This window comes from Eumetopias jubatus, unplaced genomic scaffold (genome assembly GCF_037043125.1).
Source record: "Eumetopias jubatus isolate StellerSeaLion01/CBP00866 unplaced genomic scaffold, mEumJub1_p1.0 scaffold_17, whole genome shotgun sequence".
NCBI lineage: Eukaryota > Metazoa > Chordata > Mammalia > Carnivora > Otariidae > Eumetopias > Eumetopias jubatus.
The window spans coordinates 7,632,456-7,654,811 of record NW_028274823.1 but is presented as its reverse complement, the minus strand read 5'-3'; the positions used below and the strand labels follow the sequence as shown (position 1 = coordinate 7,654,811).

General features: G+C 50.9%; 1 protein-coding gene across 3 annotated transcripts in view; it reads right to left on the bottom strand.

The window, feature by feature from the left end:
• The window catches only part of CTBP2 (C-terminal binding protein 2), a 156,553-nt gene that overhangs the window by 49,297 nt on the left and 84,900 nt on the right, over positions 1-22,356 (bottom strand). The window lies entirely within an intron of this gene.

The following is a 22,356-nucleotide window of genomic DNA, read 5'->3' as shown; positions in this document are numbered from 1 at the left end:
AGTCTCCAGAGGGAGAGCCACATGCCACCCGAGGAATGGGGAGCTGCTGCCCAGCTCGTTTGTGGAGGGAGGCTGGAGGGGGCTGTGTTCTGGAAGGCTCTGACCATCACTTCCTGCTCATCCAACGTACCAGTTGAGGCCACAAGTCACTATCTGCCCCCCACAATGTCCGAGCCTTTTTGACTCAGTGCTGTGGTCTTATTTTAACAACACGCACACGCATGGAAAAAGTTGTCCTTAGTCACCCAGCAAATGAGGGGGGTTAGAAGACAAAAGTGAGGCTCCAGGGTTAATAATGAGGATTATTATGTATGGTCATCAATTATGCAAAAACGCTGGGAGTTACTTTATCAAAGGTCAGAATACAGGTCTGACTGGGAGAAGGCAGACTTCCTGGTAGTTAATGGCTAATTTCCCAGCAATGAGGCGCACCCCAAAGATTTATGGCAATAATTACACGATTTTTTTTTTTTTAAAGAGCTAGGGGAAAAGCACAATTTCCAATCACATAAATAATGCAACATCCCAGGGATACTAAGCCCTATCCAAACCTGGGGAGTTCCCCAAACCTGCACTGGCCACACCAGACTAGGCAGGGGATGAAGGTTGTCCGAAAGCAAGTGGGTCAACCAACACTTGGGAGGTCCCCGGTGCAGACGTGATGGACACGTTATAAAAAATTCTGCTTTTGCTTTTCCTGGGCTTTAGGAAAGGCAACATCGCAAAGGAGCGAAAGGGGTTCCTAACTCAAGCAAACTGGAGACAAGAGTCCCAGACAGAGGGACAGCAAGGCCTCAACCCTGCACACGAGTGCCGGTGCTCACGAGACACCCATGGGGCGGCCCCGGGCCCCAGAGCTCGGCCTGGCAATTTCCACCTGCTTGGGTCCCGAGTTCTGCTCATCGAGCTGCAGTGTGGCCCCTCTCCTCCATGCCCGCGTGAAGTCAGAACCTCATGTTAGCCGAGGGGTGAGAGAATTAATTAGTTAATAATTGTGAAGTGCCTTAGAGATGAAAAATGACAGCATTATCATCCTAGGCAAGCCAGCTTTCACACCCTCCTCCTCCCATTCCCCAAGTGAGGCCTAATCATTCTTTTTGCTTTCCTTTGAATTTTAATTTGTATAATTAGATGGAGTCCTGAAAAATTGATAAGTAGAATCTCGATTATGCAATCAAAGGAAAGATCAGGCATCGGCTTACACAAATAGTCTGCGTCCTATTATTTAAAAAAAAAAAATGAAGAAAAAGGGCAATGGACTCCCACGTCTGGGTATTTTTGGGGCTGGGTGTGTGTGTGTGGGGGGGAGGTGGGGGGTCTCTATGCTAGCTCCTCTGCGGAGCCCCCTCCGGCTGTGGCACCCACCCAAGCTGACAGTGAATTTAGACTCACAAGGCCACCGGGCAGAGCCCGGTCAGGACCTTGTGGCAGTGACCGCTGATTCACAGAGCCCTGTTCCTTTCCCCTCAGTATCTCTTTTGAAGCAAGAATGTATGAAATGTGACATTTTCCTCCTTGGCTCTCCCGGGGAGCAAGCTATTTATGAGGACTTAATTAGCATACCCCTCTTCCTGATGACAGGGACAGGCCCTCCTCAGAGCAGAGCCGCCACGAGCTTCAGTCTCTAGCTGGTGTCCACACGGGGATGGCCAGCACACCGCACCCTCCACGCTGGCCCCGGGCTCCCCGGGCAGCGCCCGCTGCAAAAGCCACCATCCACCTTTACCTTATACCAGTCTCCACTCATAAATCAGGCCCTTTTCTGCCCCCGAATTGATCACCACTATCATCACTCAAGTCCGTGTTTAACAACAAATCGAGGTACACATAGAACAGAAAAAGGAGGGGGGATGGGTCCCACTGTCCCTCTTCGGTGCAAACCAAACAACTTCGAACCACAGTCGTGGTGTTGTCGCAGGGGGGAGAATTCTAGAACCTACTTGTGTAATGACCGAGGGGAAGCAGGCTCTGTGCATGTTAAAAAGGGATGCTTTTACGTTCCCTGCCCACGGTAGCCAGCCGTGGACACCGCTCCCTCCGGCTGAGGCTGGGGGGGTGGCCTCAGTGGAACTCAAGAAGGGTCAGAAGGCAAGTCAGGTCTTCTCACAGGCAGGATCACCAATGCCAAACCTTACAGGAAAACCACTGTCGTCTTCTCCCCCAAAAGGGAGATCCTAAAATTGCAGGGCAAACCACAGAAGGGCCTACCTGACCTTCTATTAGCTCGAGATGAGGGGTGATCCAGGGCTGAAAGGTCTGGGGTCAGGGAATCTGGCTCACTGTAGAAGGAGAAAGATGCCTGCATGAGAAAGACACTTAGATTCTGGCCTCCACCAGAAAGCAGCCGCAAGGGTGGGAGATGGTGGGAGATGTGCTCCCCGTGGTTTTCCAAGAGAAACTGGAGATTTAAAAGGGGCGGCAAACAGGAAGTGCACTTCATTTTACGACCACTTGCTTGTTTATCAAACACAAAACACCCAAAAGCGAGTACAAGAGAAATGGGTTGTTCCCCTCATCCAACGAGGTCTAAAATCTGGGTGGATTGATTTTTACTGAATAGGACCATTAACAGCCCACCTGCCTAGACCAAACTCCACAATGCGCAGAAACCCCGAGTCCTTACTCATTTACATTCGTAAAATCACAAGTTTTAAAAAATGCCCTCAGTTTCTTTACTCTAATTCCTAGTCTCCATAAATATTAGGCAGACGATAAAAAGTTACAGCCAGTAATTGATGTCTTTCCAAATGAAAATTTTTCTAAAACCATGGCGATCGCCTTCAATTCTTTTTAAGGAAATCTACTTAAACATTATGTTAATAAAGAGAGACCAAGTTGTATGATGGGTCCTCAATATATTGCACTGTTCTTGCCCGCAAGGGGACTAGAGTTTCGGTTTGAGAGGTTGAGATGATCCAATGCAAGGAGAAAAGGCCCCCACGGCCCCCCAAAAGCGTGGGTACAACGGCTCCCACCCCGAGGGGATGATGGCACCACTCCTCAGGTCTCCTTTGCCCCATCCTACAAGGCTCTAGAGATGTCCACAGGCTTGCTCACCAACCTGGGAGTGACCCAGCAGGGCAGCAGGCCAGGTACCTGCTGGCAGGCGCAAGGTCAGCATATTTAACTAGTGCCTTGACAATGCTGACCCACCGAAGCCAACTGCCCAGAACACTCTTGACTCTTCATCGAGACCCAGTGGAGTCAAGTGGTCCTCACGCTACTGCCAAAAGAACCTGTTCCAGCATTTTCAGAGGCCAAACTGGAACAACAGATTTCCCTTCTTGGGGAGACGGCTGGGTAGAATCCTCTGTACAGGGGATCTGGGTTTTGTTCGGTAAAGTCTATCTGAAGAAATATTCTATAGGGGTCAGGGATCAACGGGAAAAACATTGGCTTAGCCTTTGGGAAGTGGTTGACATAATAGCACAATGAACAACAAAATTATTAAAACTGCATTTTAGGGAAAAAAAGGAAGCTTTGGGGGGAAGATCAATCGTGGGAAATAAGCTCACTGAAGTCAATTTTGTAAATGTCTCAGACCTACTACTGATCTTGGATTATTTCCTCAGTAGCTTTGGGCATATTTAGGGTTTTTTCTTTTTCTTTTTTTTTGAAAGGGGAAACCAATGGTTCAGACATCAAGTGGCATATCATAAGGTGTAGAGGTGACTCCCAGCCCCACAGCCCCCACCCCAGGCCCAAGACAGAGGTAAGCAGCAGGACTAAAGCCTCACTCTGGTTCCTGGAGCCAGACCTGTAGACCATTTGGTAAGGCTGCTCACCTTTCCCCCAGGGAACTCCTGGCAGCCCAACCGAGGGTGACAGGGTCACACCCTGGTCACATGCCCTCCATCAATTCCATGGGCCCCACCCTCTGATCACCAGAAGTGCACAGCCAGCATCAAGTGCCATTAGCACAGGCCCACCACATTTTTCCAGCACCCAGGGGCCAGGTAAGCTTCAGGAGTCAGAAGCATTTGGATCTTTAAGAAGCAAAAGTGCTGGGCGCCTGGGTGGCTCAGATGGTTAAGTGTCTGCCTTCGGCTCAGGTCATGATCCCAGGGTCCTGGGGTCGAGTCCCACATCGGGCTCCCTGCTCCTTGGGAGCCTGCTTCTCCCTCTGCCTCGCTCTCTCTCTCTAATAAATAAAATCTTTAAAAAAAAAAAAGGCAACAGACTGCTTACACCGTATTATGGTAGACCCCCCAGATCAATCATTAAGATTTCTGCACCAGGACACAAGAATATGCTCACCCAACCGGATGAACATACAGGATAGAATTACCCTCAACAATTCAGGCCAGGTAAAAAATCTGCTGCCAAATGGGTTACCAAAGAATTAAAGGTTCCAGAACTTTCTACAGTTTGGATGTGAGGCTAAGGAATTGTGGGCCTGGAATTTTAGGCTTTCCGTCTGGCCCCCCAGCAAAATATCCTCTGGGGCTCTGAGGGAAGGAGAAAGATGAAGAGTGAAGGGCCTGTAAGGTCACCAACCCAGAAGGCAAGTCTTCTAGCACGAGGAAGCCCAGGGCCAGGGCGTGAGTCCTGTGAGGCCAGAGGCTGCCCCCAAGAAGGAGCAAACGTCAAAGCCACGCTTGCGCTGAGACCAGCTCCTCGGCCAACAGTTTCGAGTGAGTCCTTCTGCTTGGTTTACGATGGTTAGCACATGAAAATACCCTTCCCGGCGTTAAACGCAAAACACAAGAATTCTCAATATTTTCACTTGCTAACAACTATCCCCAAGAACAGAGGACTGGAACAGCACCAATTCATGATTTTCCTAATTGGTTGTTTTGTGTCATAATGAAAATTAAGTGTTGGTTTTCCCACGCTGAAGGAAATGAGACTCTCCCGTGTTCAGAATTTTCACACATTTTTAAAGCACTTCACTTACAAGTATGCTGCAAACATTAATATATTCATTTTTATAATAAAATGGTCTTTAGAAACAAAAGCAAACCGAACAAAAAAGATAAAGGCAAATAAACAAATTTTCATTTAAATTAAGAAACGTAAACCACCACCTTTTATTCCCATGGTGCTGAGACCAAGGAACCATGGGAACACAGACGGAATTGTTCCTTCCCCAGTTTTCTGACCTCTCCCCTCCCTACCTCCAATCAACCTTAAAACCAGGTATGACAATTCCCATCTGGAGCTGAGACGTTCGCCTAGACAGGGTGAAGGGAGGAGCAGCCTCAAGTTCCATTATGACCTGATAACTCCTCTTTTGTTACATACTGAATGTAAGAAATTACTGTAGATTATTGGCATCTGAGCGAATAAAAGTGAACACCGTATTAGAGGAAGCAACCAGAACTTTCTCATGAAAGGCCTGCAGAGGGGCCGTGGGCATGGTGAGGATTTTGGGGTGGCCACTCCAGTGCCCCAAAGGTCACCTGAAGGTGATGTTTGCAGCCGGTGATGAGACAGTCCACCCGTGGCATTTGCGGTGGTTCAGTGCAGAACAAAAGCAACGGTAATTAACGGCCACTAAGGGCCTGGACCTGGAGGTCAACCAAGGCAGGAGGCACCAGGTGACAGCGATCTCAGAGTGTAAGCTAACATCATGCTTAATTTTAAAATAGCCTACGGAGGGGTGCCAGGCTGGCTCAGTTGGAGGAGCATGTGACTCTTGATCATGGGGTTGGGAGTTCGAGCCCCACGCTGGGTGTAGAGATTACTTAAATACACACACACACACACACACACACACACACACACACACACATATATACATATATATATATATATATAAAGTTATTTATTTGAGAGACAGCAAGCATGAGTGGGGGGAGGGAGACGCAGGCTCCCAGCTGAGCAGGACCCTGGGATCATGACCTGAGCTGGGCAGAGGCTCAACTGACTAAGGCGCCCAGGTGTCCCAATAAACAAACTTTAAAATAACCTATTGAATGGAGGGTGGGATGGGGGAGGAATAGGGTGGAGAGTAAAGATTTAACACTTCCAAGGCAGTCTGGATTATTTGCTTATTCTAACATATGAATTGCATCTGTATTTAAATGCCTAATAAGGACAATTTTATGGAACTAAGTTGGCAAACAAATGGCAAGGTCTTGAATTTTTAAAAAAATCTTAATGTTAGATTTTGAAGACCTCTGCCTCCTCGGCTGCCCTCCTGGAACATGCGCCTTCCTCAGGGGACACAACTGTTTTGCTGCCCCTCTGAAGATTCCAGCCTGCTTGTCTCTTCACACCGCGCAGTCCAGAATCCGCATGTGAGGGGACGCTCTTTGCAGTCTTGGCTCATTTGCAAAGCTAATGGGAAAACCACCAGTGTGAGGCGAACCGTCTCCTGGTCTAACCCCTCCCAGGAGGAGGCCTGGCGCCCAGCGATGGGGCCCTCTGGCCGGCAGAGGGCATTGCTCGCCCGGCGTGGCCTTCCCAGGCCCCAGAGTCCCGAGCTGCTATGCTGGGACTCATCCTGCTCATTTCAACCCCAACTTGGACTCTACCAAGAACCTGGAGAAAATGAAACCAGATACCTCCAGAAGGAAAGGTCTGAGCTGATTTCAGGATGGCACACGGCACCTTCCCTCAATCTCCAGGTGCAAAAAGAATAGATACCTCCAACCAACCTTAAAACCAGGGATGTTTTTAGATTTAGGACCATGAGCACCTGGGAAAAACAGAACCCAGGCAGGCCCCCCACCTTCAGAGCTGAGTGAGCCGATGAGGTGGGTCACGGATCCAGGAAGGGCAGAGCCACCCTGAAGGATGATTTTCCATTATGCCCACGCTTCTTGTTTAAAGACAAGAGGAATCAATGGGGAATGAGCCATAGTGATGAAAAATGAAAACAACTTGGCAGGGATGTAGTTTCTAAGGAGAGGGAAGAAGAGGTGGAAACTGAGCAAAGGCGAGTCAAGGTTTCCACCATGAAGCTCAGGACCACGTACACCTGGTTAATTGGTAATTGTGCAATTCTCCTTGACCCCCAGCCTCAGTGTGCTTTGAGACACGGATGACTTCAGGATACACAACTTTTTCAGGAGACACTAACTGAGAGAGGGAGGTCAAATGAATTTTTCCAACCACGTTCAGGAATGAATTCTGACCAGCAGGCAGTGGCCTAGAGGCAAGGCCTTCTCCCTGGGCCCCTTAAATGAGCACAGCAGAGGGAGAGCTGACCCCCCGCCCAGTCTTCTCCGACCACCACGTTCTAAGAAGCCCACACACGGATGCAGTAAGTCAGCTCCCTCTCCACACCTGCGGGCACCCAGATGGTTCAGGTTGGTGGGGGGAGCTGGTTTCGTTCATGGACGCTGAAGTAGGGGTGACGCACATGCCTCATCCAATCTCCACAGCTCCCTAAGACCAGCATCCTCTCCTAGCCCCATTTCAAAGCCAGCGTTGCCATAGCAACAGGATGCCGCTGGGCAGCATGACTTGGCAGGCCAGGTCTTTGAAGAACCCCCCCAGTCAGGCGCCAGGGTGTCCCACCTGGCCCCCGACTCAGCCTTCTCCAGGAAGCGTCCTACAAGTCTCTCCTGCTCTTTGCTCTCTGCATCTGACACAAGCCCCTCCCCATCATGTTCCAAAGCACACTGATTTGGAGCAGGATCCTCTACTGCCCACTTTGGGGTAGACAACCCAGCACGGCGTGTGGGTCACCTGATGGTCCAGGAGAAACAGAGGCTGCCACGCATGGCCCACCAGCTCCGAGGCTGGCAGGAGAGGGGATTCAAGTCGGTCTGTTGGAAATAAAGTTATCAATCTGAACGATGGCTGGCTGGGTCCCTTTGTTCGCTTTCAAAAAGCTGGTGTCTGGAAAGATGGTATCTAAGAAATAGCTCAAAGAGTTCACTCTGAACCTGCCCACCTGCCTGAAGGAGCAGGGTGAGCCAGCCTCCCAAGTTTGGTGCTTGAAGGGATACAGTAGCCAGTCGAGGACCAAACCAGGTACACCCCCGAGCAACCCTGCAGCCCGGCCCGGCCAAGCCCGGGGAGAAAGCGCCCGGGGAAGGCCCCGTCACACAACTCAGCTTATGGCTGCCCCCCCTCGGAGGGACCCACACTTCAAGACTAGATCAGCAGGCACGTCCTGGGACAGGAGTGTTCCAAGTGCCTGAGGGTGGCCCATCCTTCATTTCAAATGAGGTGTGGCTTACACAAAGGCAGGTATCAGGAAAGTCAACTCAGACCTCAGGAACAGAGTAAGGAATTTCCTTTCTGACGATGGCTCTTCCACATCTGGATCTTTACAAACACCCAAAGCCCATGGCCACATTTCTCTACGGGAAAAGCCACTTGCTGGAGCCGTAGGGGCATCTGCAGGCTCCCTTGGTGCCCCGTCTCAGGCAGCAGGGTTAAGGAAATCGGACGTCCCTAACTCCGAAAGTCTTTTGACTGAAAATCTGTTCTTCCCAGACCTTCTCTTTTCAACCTGAGTCACAAAAAGGAGAAATCTTAATCTTAGATGTCGCTATTTAACAAAATGAAATAAATCCATTGGCCGCTATTCATTTTGCTCGACACTGTTTTAATATGGAAGATTGGGGGCGAGGTGTACCGGAAACCCGGGGGGGGCGGGGCAGGCTTTGTATCCACGACTGCAACCAAAGGAGGGTGGCCGGCTGGCAGTCCGGTTGGGGGAGAAGCGGGTGACACTTATATGTCACACAGATTCATCTTCACTGATCAAATTCAAGAAGGGAGCCTCTAAAGAGCTCCTTTTGTTTTTTTGTAGTAGGGTATTCCTGGAGAATTTCCCTGGTGTTACGGGGGGGCTCCAGATCTGTTCTCCAAGTCTTTGGTGGGTAAACAATACAATTTCTACATTTATTGTAGCCCAGAATGTTCTGAACTATGGCTAAAATATCCCTTGGTGTAGAGAGCTTGTTTGAATAGGAGGCGGCGGCGGCAACATTCACCGTGAGAATGTTCCGGAGGTGTGAATCCTTGTCCTAATGAACTGGGTTCTTCACAAACAGGGTCACCATGGGATGGTTCACGTGAATACAATCACCTGTTTAGATAATTACCGCTCACCATGTGCTGAAGCCCAAAGATCCTAATTTTACATGAAATCCTATTGAAGAACTCTTGACAAGGTGATCGCCATTGAAAAATCCGTTTTGAGCTGACTTATGAGGGCGCTGTACACTTTGGAGCCCCAGGCAAAGAACAGAGGAAGGGAGGCTCAGAGAAGGTGGGATATCTGGACACCAAGTTTATGTCCCCGGACCGACAAAATGTGCAAATGGCACAAGATGTCATTCTAGGGGAGGGAAGGCAGCTTCCTGAACGCCCATCCTTGCCGCCCAAACTGCGTTATTTATGGTCTTGTCCGTATCGGAAGACCCCAAAGCTTAACACATATTTTCAGCTGACTGCCCACAGTCACATCAGGTGTAAGTGTCTTGTTCTACGGACTGAATTATGCCCCCTCTCCAACAACAAAAATGACATTCAAGTCAGAAGCCCCAGTACCTCGGAATGTGGCCTTATTTGGGGATACAGTCTTTACAGAGGTAATCAAGTTAAACCAAGGTCATTAGGGTGGGCCCTAGTCTAGTAGGACTGGAGTCCTTCTAAGAAGGGGAAATTTAGACAGAGGGACCACATGTGTGGACACACTGAGGAGATGACCATCTACAAGCCAAGATGAAAGGCCTGGAAGAGATCCTTCCTTCCCAGCCCACAGACGAAACCAACCCTGGTGACTTCCTGCTCTCAGACTTCTGGTCTCCAGAGCCTCGTGCCAATGCGCTTCTGTTGATTAAGCCACCCGGTTGGTGGTACTTGGTTATGGTGGCCCTAGCAGACTGATCCATGCTTACTGATGATATTGGACATGGCTGCCCCAATAAATCCTCTAGGATCTTGCACCAGCGATGCTCAGGGAAGCTCAGGACCACCTTGGCGGGGGTCCCGGCTGTGCAATTTGTCAAGAATCCTGGCTTTGTTCACAACACCAATGCCAAGTCAACCTGAGTCCAGCCATGTGCCCGAAAACTCAATAAATGCAGACACCCCCCTTGCCCCAGGTGCTGGGCCCCAGCGGCTGCTATCCCGAGCAATCAGAATGGGCCAGGCTGGTGAAGGAAGGGGCTGCCAGCCCAACCCCCAACTCCTGCAATACACAAGCTGTCACCTCCTGAAAGAGACCTGTGTTTTCAGGGAGAGACACAAAGAGAAAAATGCCCTAACCTTCCCTTTAAACTGTGTTCTGCTCCCCAAATCTGAGAATGCACTGTTTCGAACACATTATGGTCACTGATACGGTAGTTAAACAGGAGAAATAAAAAAAAAAAAAAAAATGATACCCTTGTACTGCACTGGCACCAGATTTGCATTACCCAGAGGACAAGGAACCCTAACAGAAAGCCACCAGAATACTGTCAATCCTCAGCTGCCCATGCTGACACGAGGTCTGTGATCTACCTGCTTCTGTGAACTCCGGGGTACACGACACTCTCCTCGCGTCGGCAATGCCCATAGGCCTGGAGAACAGAAAGCCGGTGGCGGTGATCCCTTATCCCAGATGCTTACAGTACATTTCCAGGCTGCGTTCAGCACGCACGTAGAGTTAACGGAGGCACCCCAGGGTCTCTACTCTAACTCATGCTCACCCATAAATCTGGGGACATTAAACAAGATCTATCAGGGGCCGGGCCCACATTAAGAATGCAGCCTTCCAGGCCACCCTCGGCACGGCAATTCGCTGGATAAACAGGCCCTCTTGCTTTCCTATTCTCAGAAGTGGTCCTTGAACTGCGGTTCCTATTAAAGTTGAGCTCTCCTAATCAGAGGAAAAAGAATGCAGGTAACATGAAAGGCAGTCTGCAGAGTTTCAGAGCATACACAAAGCCCATTCCGGCAACGTGAACGACACATGGGAGCTCTGAGATATCAGCAAGCCCCACCCAGAGCCCAAAGGGCAGAAAAGGCATGGAGTGGAGTGGTGCTGTGGTGTGCGCGCACACACGCACGCACGCGCGCACACACACACACACACACACACACACTTGTGTGGGCCTTGATGTTTTCTGGGAACCATGGCATTTCTGGAACATTCTGAGACTTGAGAAGTTACCAAATCCAAACTGCTGCCTTCACAGATGAAGAATGTGAGACTCAAGGACTCTGGGTCACTCCCAGCCCATGTTTCTGCTCATCCCCTAGGGTCCCCGTGACACTTCTCACCCAGCAGCTGTGCAGAGAGGCATTATTGGTACAAGAATCTGGAAACCCAGGAGCCAGCTTGGGCCGTGCAAGCCAGGCTGAAAATGTGTGTGACGGCTACATCTCATTTAGCTATACCCACAGTCCCTAAACCACAACTAACATCCCCCCCCAACCCCCCCCCCCCCCCGCCGCCCCCGGCCAAGGTGGAGCTCTCCAGACCCAAGAGGGAATACCCACATAAGTAAGCCAACAGATCAGCAAAACAAAGACAGACTAGTTTGTAAACTCATTAGGAAAACAGAGTCCAGGTACAATCACACCCAGCCTTCGGAGGGGGGAGCTCCCACAGTATACAGTCTTGAATGGCTGCGAGGTTTGTTATTTGAGCACCGGTGAACACTTGCAGAGCGCTTAATGTGTGACAGGTACTGTTCTAGGTGCTTTCGGGAGTGAAGTCATCCACCACACATAGAAGCAGCCCGCTAGCAAGTTCCACTCTGCTGAAGTCAAGAGATAATTTTGCAGTCTACGCTGCAAACACACCCAGCACCACCTCAGTTGTCAAACCGGCTCTGGATGACTTTGGGCAAGTCTCCAACATCCCAGGTAATCAGAGAACAGAGGTGCTCCCCCAGCCCAGACTCTTTCAGAAGAGTGAGCCCAGAGGAAGCCCAGATCAGGGCCCAAGGGGTCAGGGACTATGGCTCAAGACTCCCTCCCTCCAGTAACTTGTCTTTTTTTTTTTTTTTTTTTTTTTAACATTTATTTATTTTAGAGAGAGGGAAAGCATGCATGACAGAAGGAGAACTGGGAGGGAGAATCTCAAGCAGACTCCCTGCTGAGCGAGGAGCCCGATTCGGGGCTCAATCGCAGGACCCCAAGATCGCGACCTGAGTGGAAATCAGGAGTCAGATCCTTAAACAACTGCGCCACCGGGCGCCCCAGTAACCTGCCAGTCTCCTAGCTGTGCTTTTGCTGTGTGAGTTTCAGGTAAAGGCTAAAATACCAACACCACCTTCCAGCCTCCAGGACAGATACCATGTCTACTTGGGTGGTGGTCTGCTCTCTCGGACTAGGGATGTCAGCTTCAGACTTTCATGGGTTTAGGACCTCCGACACGATGACTCCCAACCCTTGCCATGGGCAGTGACTTGTCCAGGTCACACAGGCTGCCATGATGTCACCTACTAGGGACCCACCTCCCGGTCACACCGTGGCTTGCAGCGTTGGATGAGCTCTAGTCTTGGCACACATCCACGTGCAATACCTAGAGATTCTGGAAGGTTCTCTCTCACAGGGACATGGTGGGTCGTTTGTTGCATTCCTGGTTTGTGAGTCTCCATTAGACCTTTTCTTCAAGCCACAGCTTCCTTCAGGTCACGGGGCATCGGATGCTTCTGGCTGCTGATCTGCCCAGCGCTGCAGGACCCGGATGGGCTCAGCTCCCCAGGCCAGGTCCAAGAGGCAGAACAGAAAGTGGCAGAAAGAACAGACGGGGTGATCTTATTCTCAGAGGGAAACTCAGGATGGGGTAAACGGAATTTGAAAAACAAAACCTGGGAAAATGGCTCCACTAAAATGTGATGAGGTCAGCGAGTAGAGAGCGCCCTAATGACACTTATAAGAAAAAACATCTGTCGGTGTCGAAAGGTCGGCAGGAAGTGAGTGGGATTTACACGGGCCTGACTGGCCAGACCAGTGCTCCTAGAAAGAGAGACACACATGGCTTGACTTAGCCCAGAGAAACAACAAAAAACCCCTTTCAATTGTCCTCTGACCAGCCCCCGCCGCCCTCTGAACAAGAGGCCAAACTCTGAGCTATGAAATCCGTCTAGGACCCTGACTGGCAATTACCTCTTTGTTCATTCACTGATCAGCCACCGAGGCTAAAATATTTCTGAATGAGCAGTCTTAGGGGGAATGACGTTCTTGGTGTGTGTCTGTGTCACCGCTCCCGGCCACAAAATCTCCAGTTTTACTCTTTGGTTGGAAAACAACGTGGGTCTCTTGAATAGCAAATGTTTCAATAAATCCATCATTACAAAAAACCAAAACAAGAGGTTTCTTTGGAAAAACAGGAAGTCCTGGTACATAACATGGCTTAAAATAGAGCCAAATTCATTTGTTGACAAAACCTCAGCGTACTAAGCCTGTTGGCCTGATTTGTCCAAGATCCAACTTACCTTTTAATCCCTCCTTGAGAAGCCCATCCTGTTCCCTCGGGCGACAGGCTGGCCTGGTCTTTGTTATTGCTCTGACACAGGTCACAGAGCTGGAGCCCGGCCTGGCCGCCTGCTTCCTGCCCACAAGCCCCGAGGACAGGCTCACGAGAAGCCAGCTCAGCCACTGCAGGAGTCAGGCCTGGTGCTTTTCATAAACCGGGGGCCCACTTCAGGTTTCTCTTTGGGACCCCGTACAACATGGAGGCCTTCTGGAATTCATGTTCTGTTTGTTCCTTATGGATAGGTACAGAGCTTTAGAGATGTCCTGATTGTTGAGCCAAAACTCTGGGCTACTACCTGAGCTTAACCCCTGGGCAGCGGGCAAAGCAGGGTGCCTGGCTTCATCCTCGTCTGAAAGAATGAGCCTCTTTCTCAAGGCCAGGAGGGAAGGAGGCCAGGAACTAACTTACTGTTTCCGTTCTTCCCAGAGGTGTCCGACTTTCGAGAATTATAGGCGCAAGGAATCTCCCAAAGACATGACACAGAAAGTTCTTCCCTGGGCAGATAAAGCTACCCCCTGCACTTGAACCTGCATCTGTACATGCGGCACGTGTCCACAAGATGCCGCCTGTACACACCATCCATCCCATCTACCTGTCCTTGCCCCTGAAGACCAGCCCCACCCTCTCCCCACTACTTTTTGACTTTCCTTACTAACCACCAAGCACAAGGATGGGCGTGTTAGTAGAGCAGGGTGTGCGCCTATCATAATTATCCCCTTGTTAAAACGTGAAACCACATAACGCACACAGGAAGATCGCATGATCAAGTCAGCCCAATGCTTACAGACATCCCGATCACCAAACTCCATTTCCCCAGATCTGGCAGTCTTCTAGGACCCTTAAAATGTTTCTTCACCACCGGGGAGGGTATTAGGAGGTTTATATAGTCTAGTTTAAAAACTGTACTACGGGGGCATCTGGCTGGCTCAGAGGAGCGCACGACTCTGGATCTCAGGGTTGTGAGTTCAAGCCCATGTTGGGAGTAGAGATTACTTAAACACACACACACACACACACACACACACACACACAAACAAACTGTATACCACAGTAAGTAAATTTTCTACTCAGTTTGCTGACCCAAAAGAGAATTAAAAAAAAAAAAAAAGTCCAGAGGTAAATAGAAATGCTAAGTCGTTTCAGGATTCTGCTGAGTTTTGGTTTGTTAAGGAGAAAACCAGCCGTCGTTGCGCATTCTCATTGAAGAAGTGAGAATTTAAACTTCAGTTTCAGCTATGTGGACAAGTGTATTAAAAAATGGGAAAAAACATACTACGTAACTTCAAAAGATAACAGGATTTGGGGCACCTGGGTGGCTTAGTTGGTTAAGCATCTGACTCTTAATTTTGGCTCAGGTCATGATCTCAGGGTCGTGGGATTGGGCACTGCATGGTGTGCTTGGGGTTCTCTCTCCCTCTCCCTCTGCCCCTCCCTCCACTCATGCACACTCTCTCCCAAAATAAATAAAATCTTAAAAAAAAAAACCCAACAGGATTTAGATGAAATTTCGTTTGCACCCCAACACTTGCCACCCCTGACCCGCCCTGATTACACAGCCATTCCGGACCCCGAGGAGGGCCGCAGCCCGAGGCCAGCATGCCCTTCCAGGCGACTGGCCACCAACGCTGGAGCGCACCCTGCCTACCCTCATCCTCGGACTGCCAGGGGTCAGAGAAGAAGGTGCCGGCCTTAGTCGGGGCTCACTGGGACCCGGAGGGCTGGAGAGCCAGGAAAGGGCACATCTGGGAGCCCTGTGTGGGTCTGGCTTTGCTGCAGGTGAGATGGGGGGGTTTGGGACAGACGGGGGCTTACCTCGGCCTTCACTGGTGAACCCCATGGCCAGCACCCCCGGGATCGTGCTCCGCTGCCCCAGCCCCTGGGTGCTTGGTTAGGGGGCCAAGGGCACAGAGGTCTCGTCCACATGGCCCTCAAACATATGCGGCAGCACACGGCCACTCAGTTTTAAAGCATCGTGTGCTATGTTTATGCTCCCCCGAAACACTGCCAAGGGAGTCCACAAAAAAGGACACGTCCGCGGGGGCCGCTCTGGCTACTCGGGCTGCCCGTTTGTACGCAATGGACTATACCTACACATCATTTGCTACCTTGACCCCGAGGCAGAGGTCGTAAACTAAATCACTGGAAATGATTCGAGTACTTTGTTTTAAAAAAAAAAAGAAAAAAAGAAAAGGTCACAAGTGGCTTTTAACTGGAAATGCCATGTTCTTACTCTCCACCCTGCCGTGCGCGTGCGCGTGCGTGCATGTGTTGTGTCTGTCTGTCACAGCTCACCTGCAACCCTGTTCTTAGCAAGCAACCAACTCGAAACTGCTGGGAAAGAACCGGCCATGCCCACGCCCTGGAAGGGAAAGTTCTGGAGCCGATCCTGGCCCGTGATTATGTGCAGGGCAGTCATGCAGGAGGAGGGCCGAGTGTATCCTGTGTGGGCAGAACCGTGACTGAAGAGGGGAGGAAGCCAAAAGGAGATTGCGGATGGATAAAGAAGTTTCTCACAGTCAAGAAAAGGCTGCCCCCCAGGTGTGAACCAGGCCCCCTGGAGAGGAGCTCCCCACCCCAACTTTGGACTTGGGAGTGTCGTCCCGGGCTGTGGGCCTGTTGGGAGACTCCCTCACGGGCAGCAGTGCTAAGGAGAAAGGGGATGGGGGAAGGACGTGCAGTTTCCCGTCTGTAGAGGCTTTTATCCCTGTTCTAGAATCTTCTGGACTGTCCAGGAGGCGTGCCCAAGGGGACGCGCAGCCAGCCCCTATTTGATCCACGCTCCCCGTGGCCCTTATAATCCTGAACTCTCACGGGATTCCTGCGGAGGCGAACAGCCGTGGTATTTATCATTTTATTTTCACTCAAAACATCCTTCCTGGGACCATCCCAACAAGCTGAGCATACTATTTTCAACTAAGGCCCTGGCATTGTCTAGGAATGTTTTCAGGACTAAGCAAATTGCTAAAGCAAACATCTTATTTTTGTCTGCTAGGCCAGCCAAGCACTGAAACAACATTTCCTGATCAGACCTCCGGGGGAACTGCCCCCTCTGGTGGACCCGGCGGCACCAGACACGCGGTGCAGGGAAAAAGCTCTCACTCCAGACACCTGGGTGGGGGGCACCCACACGGTCCCCGGGGGTGGTTTCTGCTTCAGGAAGGAGTGAAAGTTGGGGGGATTCCCCTCTCCTCCCCACTGCCATCTCCAAGGCACAGCCACTGTTTGCAAAGGAAAATAGGGGCCGGGGGAGTCTATACCCCTCACCTCTAGATAATTAGGTCACCCTGAACAAGAGAGAAGTGGGGTTGGCATTGGAGTGGCTTATCTGAATTTTCTTTAGGCATGATAATGCCATTATTGCTGGATTTCTAAATGGAGGCCTTATCTTTTAGGAATATAAACTGAAGTGTTTACCATTGCAAAGAAATGACGGCGAGGATGTGCTTTAGGACAGCCTGGTGGGATGTGTGGGGGTGCGCACGCAACGAGAGCGGCCATCAGCTGCGGAGGGCCCGAGCTGGCTGCTGGGGACGTGGGTGTTCAGGACGCAATCTTCTCTGCTTTTGTAGATTTCAAAATCTTTGTTTTTATTTGTTTTGTTTTCATCTCCCCTTCTGTAAAATGGGGACATGTCCTCTACTTTGCAGAGCTGTTGTGGGTATCACAGACCGTGGAGGCTGGCTCTCCACTCACAGCAGGGCTGTGGGTGTTGTTAGTGACGGGGGGCACTGAGCACCTTGCAGCTTCCTGGTGGGGCCCAGAAGGGCGTGGTGTGAGCACAGCTGTGCCTAGGTGATGGTTCTGGGGTAGCACACTGCAGGCCGGGGCCCCTACAGGGAAGACGGGGGCCCAAAGGCAGCCTCCCACAGCAGCACTGGGCCCACCACACTGGCCCCGCACAATCCCACGGTGGTCGAAGCAAGAAGGAACAATGAGCAAATTATCACATCCTCCTTCTCCTTACGAAGAGATCTGGAAAGCTAATTACGCGTTTCTCCGAGCACATCTTCATTTCTGATGTGGAACCAGCGTGGTGGATAGCTCTAGTGAGAGCAACATCATACTTAGAAAACTCAGATTATTTGTTACTTCGGAAGCTACAAGCCTGCAGAGCACACACACACATATCTCGAGGCCCTTCATGTGGGGATGGGGAGCGAAAGTCGGCTCCCAGCCTGGCTTTGGCCACGTGAGGAAGCAGCGAGAGAGGACAAGGGCCATGCGTGCCAGCACCCCCGCCCGCCGATTCCCTCGCAGGCCTTCACCCACTCCTCTCTAGCTGTGGCAAAACTACCACGCTCCTCTCAACGTACACAAAACCAGGGTAAAATTCTAGGCCTCTGGCTCCTGCCAAGAGTTAACAATTAATTGCCACATAAAATTGCTGACTCCTACCAAATGAAGCTCTACGATTTATCAACTCGCGAATGGCGCAAACTCAATAGCGGTTTAAGTCCATCACCTGAGTTATTGCTGTGTTTGGTTATCGGCGACAGCTTTACTGGGAATGAAAGTTTTGCAAATTCATTCACGTAGCACAAAGTTCCAAAGTAAACCAAGGTGTCAAGCAGACACACAGCATCCCCACAGCTCTGTCACACTGGTTCTCAAGGCCAGACAGTGTATGGAGGACAAAGTTTCCCTAAACCCGGCCTGGGGTGGGGTGGGGCCCCAGGATGTGCACCTGCAGCGGGGTCACACACCCCACTCCCACAGCATCACTGTAAGTAAGGGTGCTGCCCTCGGACACCCCAAGCTTTAGACCCCGTTGTAATTTAATCATCCAACTCCGCCTTCCTGTAGGAACCCAGTGATTTAAAATGCATTAAAAAAAAAAATCACTGCCTACTGTTTTATTTTCATCCAGGGCAATGAATTTATAAATAGCTTGTATGGTACAGCAATTAGATGGAGCCCAACTCTGTGAAAGCCACATGTTATCGACGAGGGGCAGGCATTACCATGCTTTCAAGGGCAGAAGACACCTTTGTGCTAGCAGGAGCCTTTGCCTGTGAGGCTGGGGATGCCCACCACCCCGTGGGCTGCTTTGGTTTTCCTCACCCTCATCTTGTGCTGTTGGGACAGTGGTGGGTTGGTGTTTTTCCGATTTTGAATTGGGTGGGGCATAAACAGGTAAGTTTCCTTCCAGTCTACCCATCAGGGAAACAGGCAAGCCGTTCTTCCAAACTCCCCAAATTCAGGCTTTTGGGGGAAAAACCAACTTTGGGGGCATGCTTGGGAGAGGAGTTCCCTCCATGCTCGAAGTAAGCACTGGAGGGTCACCGATCCTTCTTCAAAGCATGGGAGCTCAGGGGTACCTGGGTGGCTCAGTCCGTTGAGCGTCTGCCTTTTGGTTTCGGCTCAGGTCATGATCTCAGGGTCCTGGGATCCAGCCCCAAGGCACGCTCCACGGGGAGTCAGCTTGAGAATCGCTCTCTCCCTCTGCCTCTGCCCCGCCCCCCACTGCATGTTCACGCAGGTGTGCACACATGTGCTCTCTCTCTCCCAAATAAATAAGATCTTAAAAAAAAAAAGTGGGCACTCCAACCCTCAAGAGAGGAGCACCCCAACTCAAACAGAGAACTTGAAACAAAAATCAGAAGCCAGTTTCTTGAAAACCAGAGAGGGTATTAGTACGGCCAGCTGGCTGATTTTCCCCATTTCCAACCACTCCAATTTGTCTTTTGTCTCCCCGACCCCTCCCCGCCCCAGGAGTGAGGAAGTGGGGATGCAGCCTGAGGTCTGTGGTCAAGGTCACAGGAAGACAGAAGAATGAAACCTTTCTGGTTTGGTTACTCAGCTCAAAGCCAGTTTTGTTCTTTTCTTCTTTCTTGGCCAAGTTCTGCATATTTAGGGTTTTAGTTTCACTGAGTGTCCCCACCCCACTGGTTTTACTACTTAATGAGCAGGGCCGATTCTCCAATGATTATCTGAAACACCGCCCCCAGGTAAGCACTACGGCTTCATGGACAACATGAAAGCAGGCTGAGCTGGCAAGGAAATGCCCAGCACCAGCATACACAGCCAGCTGTCCCCACTGCCGGGACGGGAACCCGCCCTCCACGTAAGCGGTGGGTCACTCAGGAGGCAGCTTCACAGACCACCCAGAGATCTCACCAATTCAGCTGCTGGGGCCGGGGCGGGGGGCGGGGGGGGGGGGGGAATCAGGCTCCTGTTCACACAAACAAAATTCGTATGGAAAGCCACTCTCCCTGCCATGAACTATGATCTGGAATGTTCTTTGACTCAGGGATCTGACCCTTCCAGAAAGGCCAAGCCAGCATCAGAACCCAAATGGAAGTCCTGTGACTGTGGGACTCTGCTTGAGCTCAAAACCCAACAAGGGTTGCCAACTTTGTTGGCATGACAACTCACTGCGCTGTACATTCAGAGTTTATATGCTTCTCTGTGGGCATAAGAACACTTAAAAAAAATTTTTTTTTTTTAAACAACCCAGGGGAGGGTCAACAGTTTAATTCAACTGATGTCTGGCTATTAAGTAACTCCAGCAAAAGACAGGAGAGGAACCAGGGCCACGAGGCAACTGGTGTCACCAGCTGTACTCCCTAACACCCCCGGGGGCTGGGAGATTTGGGGCAGGGCAGCTGGAGAGGGTTGTGGCATGGATCAGTTAAAGGATGCTAGACCAGTGAAATAGTGAATCCACACCCCTGTGCAACCAGCACCCCCTCACCCTGGGTTTTACTTCTGTGGGTCTCTGAGCTGGGAACTAAGCGAGGGCTCTGGACAAGTGGGAAGTCCCGTTAGAGGAGGAGTCCACAGCACCCACACCAGCTGGATCTGGCCAGCCACGGCAGAAATGGAACCCTACCAAGGCCTAAGACTAAATTAATATTTGTTCAGTCTCCGTTTGAAAACAGGGATTCATCTCTCTCTTCTAGGTATTTGGACCAGCCTGGCTTGTTACAGAAGGTTGTCAAAAAAAAAGGGGGGGGGTCACCATCCACCTGACTCTGAGCACCTGGCTGTCCAACGGCTGTGCAGTTAGCTACCCCTCTAGCGTGTAATGGGCCAAAACCCGAACCCCAGCGGGGTGAGAAATAATGCTCTGGAGGCAAGCAGACCTACAGATAGCAGGACCCGCAGGGCTGTCTAAAAACCTTCCGGTCAGAATGTTTCGCCTTCTCACTTGTCAGGTGCACGCCCAGTGCTGGGTGGTGTCAGGAGATGAATAGGGTGGGGAAGCAGGGCTCCCTGCCTTTGGGGTGCAGTCTTTCTTTTTAAAGATTTTATTTATTTGACCCAGAGAGAGAGAGAGTGAGCACAAGCAGGGAGACTGATGTGGGGCTCGATCCCAGGACCCTGGGATCATGACCTGGGCCCAAGGCAGGCGCTTAACTGACTGAGCCACCCAGGCGGCCCTGGGGTGCAGTTTTCACAGGGGAGGCAGCACCAGAAAGTGGCCAAGAAATGCAGACAACCTTGGGCGGCAGCTCTTCCGTCCATCTGTCCCACAACGCAAGGTCTGAGTGCCACGTAAGTGCTGGGAGGACAGAGTGCCAAAGCAGAGTTTAAAAACTCTAGCTCTCCCACTTCACTGGAGAGCCGTGTGACCTGTCGCCTCAGCCCTCTACACCTTGGTTCCTTATCCATAAAGGGAACTACCAGGACTTGTAAGATATAAGAGGAAGGAAGGGTCCAGCGCGCGGCAGCCCTCGGTAATGGCTCACATACACCTCAGGGGGACCCGAAGAGATTGCACAGCTCCCAGAGGAGGTCGGTGCGTGCCTGCAGACAGCACGTGCAGTGGAGAAGCAGGGACCGGCCAGCCCCCCCAGAGAAGCCTGCAGTGAACTGAACGCAGGCAAGGCCGCTGACTCCTGGGGTCCCCAGACCCAAGATCTGAGGGAGAGAACCTCACGTCCTCAGCTCACCAATGAAGTGGGGCAACTCGTTAGGGGCCGGCAAGAGTCTTGCCCTTCTTCCCCTACAAAGCCCATGAAAAATGGCTTCCACGTAACCCATAACCTGGTTTACTCATGAGAAAACCATCCAACAGGACGCCTGCGTGGCTCAGTGGGTTAAGCGACGGCCTTCGGCTCAGGTCATGATCCTGGAGTCCCGGGTTCGAGTCCCGCATCGGGCTCCCTGCTCGGCGGGGAGTCTGCTTCTCCCTCTGGCCCTCCTCCCTCTCGTGCTGTCTCTCATTCTCTCTCTCAAATAAATAAATAAAATCTTTAAAAAAAAAAACCATCCAACACACCACAACAGAGGGATCACTCCACAAAATACACGAATGTATGCCTCAGAACTGTCAAAGGCACTGCAAGAGACAGGATGACTACATGTAACGTGGTATCTGGAGGGAATCCAGGTACACGACAAAAAAAAAAAAAAAAAAAAAAGACACCAGGCGATCTGAGTAAGAGGTGGACTTCAGTCAATAACATTAATATTGGTTCATCAATTGCAAAAAATGCACCATGCTAATGTAAAATGTTAGTGATAGGGAACCCGGGTGTGGAATAAATGGAACTCAATGCCACTTTCTCAGCTTACCTGTACATCTAAAAGTGTTCTAAAAAATAAATAAATAAATAACATCTATTTAAAAAGAAGAATTGCTTCTGTAAGTACCATTTCTCAAACTTCTTGCCACTTCCACACTCAGCCCATTGTAGCTATCAAATCATGGTGCACGTGTCCTAAGACATGGCGTGCTTCAGCCGGGGTGGGGTGTCAGCTTGCTTTCCCTGACCATGGGGCACCGGGGCCCCACCTCTGGACCTGCCAAGGGCAGGGTCAGCCCCTGGGAGCCACTGAGCTCCAGACCCCACAAGGGTCTGATCGGTGTCCAGTCAGGTCCCCCAAACTCCTTGCCCACTTCCTCAGGAGGCATCACTCCAGCAAAGTCGGAAGACACCTGCTACTGAGAATAACCAGGTGTATCTCACCTGGGCTGGTGTGTCCAACAAGAAACCAGAAAACAAAGTGAGGAGAATGACAGTCTCCAGGTC